We start from the raw sequence: 8,546 nt of genomic DNA, 5'->3' as shown, positions 1-8,546 counted from the left end.
CAAAAAAAAAATGTTGTAATTTCGTGCCATTCCAAACCTGGATTGATTTACCTACACTTGGGGGGAAAACATGTATTCAACATGAAATATTGAAGTAGAAAAACTGAATTAGTATTTTCTCCCATAATCTTTGTTGTTTTTCAATTGAACAAAAAAAGTATGTTCAATCTATTCATTTACATAAGTGGTTCACAAACCTGTCCTGGAGTACCACCCGCCCTGCACATTTTGTGTGTCTTCCTCATCTATCACACCTGATTCAACTCATCAGCTCATTAGTGGAGACTGCAAGACCTGAAGTGGCTGTGTCAGATATAGGGAGACATAAAAAACGTGCAGTGCTGGGGGTACTTCATGGAGAGGTTTAAGAACCACTGATTTACATGAACTGTCTGAGTGAGTCTATTCACTTGAATGAATCAGATCTTCCAGTGCTACATATATGTGACCCTGGACCACAAAACCAGTCATAAGGGTCAATTTTTTTAAATTGAGATTAATACATAATCTGAAAGCTGAATTTGTTTATTTTCCATTGATGTCCAAGCGACTTAAGACTGGTTTTGTGGTCCAGGGTCACATATGGTGATTGGTTTGATTGCTTTTCGTTCCACTCTATTGCTACTTGTTGACAAAAGCATCTTGTTACTGTAAAAGCTACAGTATTTCAAAGCAGATGTCACACAACTGAACAATGGAGTTAGTATCATCACAACTTTTAGTTAGTTATTCCCAAACACTGCAGACAGTGCCTGATGCCATTCTTCTCCAGAGAGAGATGATTTAAGGACGAAAGAGCAGCTGGCAGAGAGATTTGATTTGATTTGATGCCACCTCTGCTTTTTATCAGCTATTTTTCCATTTCCTTTTTTCATTCACAACACATCCCTCTTTTATTTCCCTGGAGCCCGAACTTGTTGCAGAATGTGAGATTTCAGAGAGGAAACAAGGGAAAGTAGTCCCCTCATCAGGGAACTCCCTTAACTCAACTTTAAATTCAAGTCCCGAAACTAGGATTGAGTCCTTTCACCAAAAAATATATATATATGAATGAATTAATAATAATTAATTCCCTTACAAATTTAAGTAGTCAAGTTATCTACAGCATCTACTCTCTACTTTCTTTTAATTCTGCCCCCAATGTGTCAAACAGCTCTCGAATTACTCCGTCTGAATCTAAACCCCATCTTTTGGATCTTAATAAGCATCCAAATGCTTTTCTAATCTGTTTCCGTTTCGCAGAGCTGACGAGGCCTTCCTCTAAATCTCCATGTGTAAATATAAAATGTTTTAACAGGAGCTTATGAGATAACTCCTAATCATTTCTGGCAAATGATTTATAAAAATAAAACTATAAACACCTCCAGACTTATTTTGATGTCATTTAGATGTTACACAGACAACTTGTCTGACATTCGTGGGTATATTTGATAATGTGCAAACCAGGATCAGAGGATTAGGGATAACCTTTATGTCAGTGTGTGTGTGTGTGGTTTGGCAGCTCATACACACTTTGAAGTTTTAATATCAGTCTCCATATAAACAGCACATTTTTGTTGACATATTATTGATGCAGACGTGTGGAGAGTTATATTTGTTATAAGTTCAGGAACATTTCCTAGACTAAACATCCCGAAGATCAACCCGAGCAGACCATTGTTTGTCAATAAAGTCTGAGAGGATGAATTCAATAACAGTTGTGGCTCTTTTGAACATAGTATTTCAACAGAAAAACCTGCATCTTATTCACTAACCACTCGCAATTCAACTTAACCAGACAATGCATTGTATTTAAATTGTAATTTTCAGTGCAAACACACTTCCTTTCCTACTGTACTTTCCTAAGTACTGTAAGTAATAAGGCTAGAATAAAATGTTTTTTTTTTTTTAAATATATATATTTAAATATATAAAATATTTGCTCGGGTATGTATATATATATATATATATATATATCTCCGGCGTGATTCACGAGGTGTGTCCTTGCCTTCGTCATCTGGTATTCACTACCTTATGATACCACTCTGATCCAGTTCGCAGCTGCTGTCCACCACAGCAACAGCTCAGTTCTTTATCACGATGGGAGGGGAGAGTTTGCGAGAAGAGGAGAGGCGCGCAGATAAAGACATGGAAGAGACTGAGGTTGTAAATCAAGGCTCTGTCCCTCATGACCTTGTCTGAACATGCACCTGTTGTTGAGTGCATTGTTACACCTTTCATAGTGGTGGTGAGGAGAAGGGGGAAAAAGTACTCCTGGAAAAATAAGAGCCGAGATGCCAGAGGTGGCAGCGAGAAGATTGAATTGCTAGCAAAGAGATCTGGACAGTGATAAAGGGAAAAGGAGCCGGACTGTTATAAAGCGAGAGGGAGAGAAAGAGAAAGACAGATGGAAGTGACAGGTGAGACAGTGAGGTCATTACAGCAGCCGTCAGATTGTCTGGCTGCACATGTGTGGGTTTGTGTGCACATGTTGTGATTGCTGATCTTGCCCTATACAACATGTTTTGCTCTTTTTGACAGCGTATCATATCCTTTTGTTCGGTCTTGATCACTCAGCCTTGCGCTCGCTCCTGAAGTCATTCAATAAGACCCAATTGAAGTCTTTCCTCTGTCTCTCATTCTTTGATAGATGGGTCACTCACATAACAAACATGTCCAATAACTGACTGAAGTCACACAGGTTTTGTTCACACTGTGCGCAAATCCGATTTGGGCTTTATATCTGATCTTTAGATCAGATCGCTCTGTCACTTTGCAAGTGATGAAATCTGATGGTTTATTTGTTCAGACAGCATAGTCAATATCCGGTGTATCTATATGTCGTTTGTTCAGACAGTACAGTCAATATTTGGTGTCTATACATTGGTTGCTGTAGATTTGATGTAAACATCACAATGTCAAGAGAGTTTTATCACAATTGAGAGAAGCTGTCAGAGAAAAAATTACCTCTGCGCATCAGTTTATCATGACATCTTGAACTCACGAGGCACATGAAACAATATAAGCAATAGAGGAATCACATATTGTCCAAGACCAATGATTCTACAGTATGTAAGGAATGTCATATAGTTTGCTGTATGATGAAAGAGTGAGAAAAATGGGTGTATCAAACACATCATAACTAATCTGGCCAAATTAAAAAGACAAGCATGCATCAAATTGCTCAAAAATAACAGTAACTTTTACATTGGTACAAAGAAATCTATTTAAAAAATGCTGTTCATTGGAAATTTCTATTCATAAAGTAATCCTAAAAAAATACAGATACAAATATGTTAAGCTAAACTGTTTGTTATATTTAATTGATAATATTAAAAATTGTTTCTTGACCCCTAAATCAGCATATTAGAATGATTTCTGAAGGATCATGTGACATTGAAGACAGATTTGCCATCACAGGAATAAATTACATTTTAAAGGAATGAAAATAGAAAACAATATTTCACAATATTACTGTATTTTTGATGAGATAAATGTGGCTTTGGTAAACATAAGAGCATTCTTTCAAAAACGAAAAAAAAAAAAATAAAAAATTGGTGCCAACCAAAATTTTTGAATGGTAATGTGCACAGTCTACTACATAGGTTTAATTCTAAGGAAGGTTTCGACAGATTTTTATGAAACTTTTTGTGCAAGGCGGGCTGCTTAAATATTTTCTGTTAAGATAGATATTTAACAGTACTTTAATGGGGATTTATCAAGACCCTGGATGGAGGCAGCAAGTGTATATATATATATGTATATGTATATGTATATGTATATATATAATGTTTGACCTCCCTGAAAGGTCCTTGTCCTTTTGACACACTGTCATAGAACCATCTTTTATTTCCTCTGTTAGTCACATGCACTGAATGTGAATGCTCCATCTAATCAATGCAAATAGCTTTCTTCCCTTTGTTAAGAAATAAGCAGTCTTGAAGTCTCAAACAGATCAATGCCAATATGTCAATCATTTTGCTTCTGTGTTTCCCTTAATTAGCATATTTGATTCAAATAGAGCTTCTGACAGCCTGGCAGAGGCAAAGAACTATATAACACTGCCAAGAGGCTTTCTAATACAACAGCTGAGAGTAGCTGTCAGTGTGGGAACAGAGGATGGAAAATTGGACTGAACTGGACTCAAGAGAGAATTTGAGCGTGAAGAGTGGCACAAATACCGGTAAAATGTCAGGCAAAAAGTACTATATATATGAAGTTCTCCATATATCACAAAAAAACTCTGTCACCTCCCAAACTCCACCTATAATATTGGCATTGCTAAATAGTTAATAGTGGACAGTAAAATGAGACTAGTAAAAAAGAGGAAAATCTGGCTATTCATATTCCTCCTGATAAATCTTTGAAGGAACTGGGCGTATCGATTGCTCAGTAAAGAAGAGAGAGGTTTTATGATTTTATCTTATGCGCAATGAGCAGATTGAGCCCCAAAAATGACTAAATAATTGTTGACCTTCATGAAAGTCATTGTACGTTTGACACGCTGTCATAGAGCCGTTTTTTATTTTCTCTGTTAGTCACAAGTACAATTCTGAAAAGCCTCCAGTGAATGTTCCAACTAATCAATGCAAATAGCTTTCTTCCCTTTGTTAAGAAATAAGCAGTCTTGAAGTCTCAAACAGATCAATGCCAATATGTCAATCATTTTGCTTCTGTGTTTCCCTTAATTAGCATATTTGATTCAAATAGAGCTTCTGACAGCCTGGCAGAGGCAAAGAACTATATAACACTGCCAAGAGGCTTTCTAATACAACAGCTGAGAGTAGCTGTCAGTGTGGAAAGAGAGGACAGAAAGCTTAAGATTTTGCTGAACGACTCAAGAGAGAATATAAGCGAGAATGGTGGCATAAATAGTGATAAAAGATCAGGCAAAAAGTCACTTACACACAACTGTCACCTCCCAAACTCCACCTATAATATTGACTTGGCTGAAGAGTTAATAGTGGACAGTAAAATGGGACTGTTAAAAAAAGAGGAAAACTCTGGCTATTCAAATTCTTCCTGATAAATCTTTGAAGGAACTGGGCGTATCGATTGCTCAGTAAAGAAGAGAGAGGTTTTATGATTTTATCTTACATTCTTGGCTTCCCCTTCGGCATAGCTATCTATCAGTTTCCCTTCGTCTCTTTCTCTGGTATGTTCCTGGCTTCCACTGCAGTCTTAACAAGCAAAGTTGAGGAACAAGAGTATGGCCTGGTCTGACTTTAACTGCACAGGAGCCTTGAAATATTTGTCTCCTGATTATCTGACCAAAAGAAGCTACAGTATGGGTGCCATTATTTATTTATTTATCCATCCATCCTTCAAGCACATTTTTTTTTTTACCTATTTTGCTTTATAGGGGTAAAAAGTTTGGAATAATTAAGACATTTAATGTTTTTGGGAAAAAAAGTATCTTTGGCTTACCAAGGCAACATTTTTTTTATGAAAAAAAAATGTCCCGCCCCCCCCACACACACAATTTGTTAGCCATTCGGTACATGATTTGTCTTACGAAATATTTAAAATGAGAGGTTTAAAATCACCTTACCAAACATTGAAAGACATCCATTTTGTAGAATAACCCCTTTAGTCTGTTAGTCGGTAAAGAAAGAGAGAGTCTTCCACTCTAATGTATCTGTCCTCACTTTCATAAAGAGTGAAACCCCCAGTGTTAAAAACCGTTTGACTACGCCAACACCTTTCCTTCACCTGCTATTCCCCCTTTTCTGAGTCTGCTGCCTTCTCGGCTAACAGTGGACCCGTGGTAATGTCGAGCATCAGCAGAATCTCTTAAAGAGGGTGAAATGAATACGAGAGGGCCTCTGTTGACTTCAGCAAGATCGTCCAATTAGAGTAGGCCCAGGTGCTGAGAGCAGTCATGTGTGTGCATCTGGCCAAATCTGGACACGAGAGGGATCCCAGGTTGCTCTGACCTGGACTTACTTTTGTTTCTGTCTGGTTAATAGTATGATTTAGCATGAAATGACTTCAGTGTTTTGTCTTTTGAGCTGTTGAGATGGCTTATTTTACTGTTGCATAGTTCCTGACACCGGCATTGTTTTATTTTAAGTAGTCTTAGAAGTAGTCACAGTAGCGCTGAATAGATATTTCATCTGAAATGCCCAACGAACAAATAGATAAAATTAACTAGAAGAAATACTTAATGACACCCAAGTGGGAGAGAATACAGACATTAAAATGTTCCACACAAAGTCACCCTCACCCTTGAGAACTTCCCACATGCAGAATTTAGTGTGTGACCCATGTGGAGTGTTACGCAAACTCATAGGAGAATAACGTATTGGTCCTTCACAGTCACATGCTGCTTAACGAGCTGCGTAAAAGAGTTTTTCATCCCCAAAGGGAAATCATTTAGTGATACAAATTTAGAGTTTGAAGCTGAAAGTCTAGAAGCCTTTTTGATTTGTAAGAGATGTCATTAATTTCTTCCATCAGCTCAAGGTGAGCTCCAACTGTTTTAGTAAAGTTACAGTTTCTAGTCACAGTCTCTAAAACAAAAACAAAATGGATTTGCATTATACTAACAACACGATTTAGAATGCAAAAATAAAACAAGCACTAGCATCTAATTGGATGAGTCACATTAAAAGCCATTTTAAAATAGTTCACAAATTCTATATTAATGTGGTGAGTTTCTTGGCGACCATAAACAGCTCATAGTCAGACTAATGAACGGTATTAACACTATATTACCTGGTGATTACTATGATTATGATTATTAATATTAATGATGAAATGAAAACTCATTCTTATGGCATCCAAGATGTGAATGTGTTTGTTTCTTAATTGTAACAGATTTTGAGAAATGTAGCACATCTTTTGCTCACCATCGGATCCTCTGCAGTGAATGGGTGCCGTCAGAATGAGAGTCCAAACAGCTGATAAAAACATTACAATAATCGACAAGTATTCCATCAATTGATGTTTTTATCAGCTGTTCGAACTCTCATTCTGACAGCACCCATTCACTGCAGAGGATTCATTAGTGAGCAAGTGGTTCAATTTGCCAAATCTGCTACGGTGAAGAAAGCAATCTACATCTTGGATGGCCTGAGGATGAGTATATTTTCAGGAAAAAACTTTTCCTTAAAGAAACACCAAACCTTCTAAACTTTGCCTGCTGGACCACTCACTAAAGTTATTTTATACACTGTGTTGCCATTATGCAATTCAGTTTGAATTTTAAAGAAGTAGTTCATTCAGAAATGTACATTCTGTCATCATGTTCTCACCTTCATGTTGTTCCAGGACCTACATGACTGCTACTATTTGCTCCTCAAGACACTGAAAGCATAAAATTACCACAGGGCTGTCAAGCTCCAAATTAAAACATAGAAGTTAATAAAACTTGTGTGCTTATTCCAAGTCTAATAGATGATGTAGAGTCACTTTTAACATTCAGATTTATGCTTTAAATGTAGATTAAGGTTCTGTTTTTGCTTTATTTATTTACTTACTCAATACCCATATGTATTAAATATATGGCATCTGGGAAAGTCTTGTGTTAATATTTGTGTAGCTAAATTTGGGATATGTTTGTTTACTTGCCATGCTTTGCAGTCGGAAGCCTATATGTCTGCTGCTGAATATGTATATTATTATTATTTTTTTTTTCTCAGGATTTAGATTCCCATTTACCTGCATGCTCCATTATGCCGGGCTCTGTATGTTTAATAGGAACAAGGCACTTTGTTTTAAATATGAGGCTTGTTTATGGTGAAGTCCATGAGGGTGAGGGATTATTTTAATCCTAAAACATGCTTTATCATCAGAGGCTCACTCAATTACTGTTCACTGGCCTCTGTAATACAGTCAGTGGGACAAATAAGATGCTGACTAATTCTTTAACTGGACAAATGTGAATGTTGATTAGAGCTGCACAATTAAGTGAAAAAGAATTGTGATTATTACTATGGTTGCTGCAATCAACTAATCAGGAAAATTGGTGATTACACCATTCAATTTTGTCAAAATGTTCTATTTACCACATGGTTGTGCGTGCATTTTTTTTTGCAAAGTGGATAACCATTGTAACCAATTACAGACTTGTCCGCTGTGTGTATGAATAATGCAATGGCAAATCAGAGCCAGTTAAATTATTCTGTAATGACAAGTGGACCTACAGATGCATGGTTTGTTTTGACCTAGATATTGTACTTGTAACTTGGCACAGTTTAGAATGTTTAATTTATTATTTATTTTAATAATACATTTTTTTATGTATTATTTTTTATTATTTTGTTTCTCTGACTCAGGCAGCTACAGTAGTCACTCCTCAAACTCTCGTTATTTTGTGGGCACGCATGCTTGTCATGTAAACACTATAGATCAATTTGGTTGTCAGTTCACCTTTTAGTGCTTAAGTAATTTACAGGAGTGACGACTGCATTCTACAACCAAATGAACTCCTGAAAAATGTAGGTAGCAACAATCATATTTACAAAAATTCTATGCAGTGTGTGCCAAACAGACCTGAACAACTAGTGTATAGTGAAATATTTAAACTAGGGCTGCACGATAAATCGCATGCGATATTTAATGCG

The 8,546-nt window shown here is 36.6% G+C and overlaps 1 protein-coding gene across 1 annotated transcript in view; it reads left to right on the top strand.

Annotated features, from left to right (window-relative positions):
• Positions 1-363: 363 nt before the first annotated feature.
• Positions 364-8,546, top strand: part of LOC107702328 (zeta-sarcoglycan-like) — a 189,711-nt gene continuing 181,528 nt past the window's right edge. Inside the window, exon 1 of the mRNA XM_016504608.1 lies at positions 364-396. The gene's annotated coding sequence lies outside the window, so the exon portion shown is untranslated. The remainder of the gene's footprint in view (positions 397-8,546) is intronic.

This window comes from Sinocyclocheilus anshuiensis, unplaced genomic scaffold, assembly GCF_001515605.1.
Source record: "Sinocyclocheilus anshuiensis isolate Anshui unplaced genomic scaffold, SAMN03320099.WGS_v1.1 scaffold86, whole genome shotgun sequence".
NCBI classification, from domain to species: domain Eukaryota; kingdom Metazoa; phylum Chordata; class Actinopteri; order Cypriniformes; family Cyprinidae; genus Sinocyclocheilus; species Sinocyclocheilus anshuiensis.
Note: the sequence above shows the minus strand (reverse complement) of the source record. Positions and strands in the feature narration are given on the sequence as shown.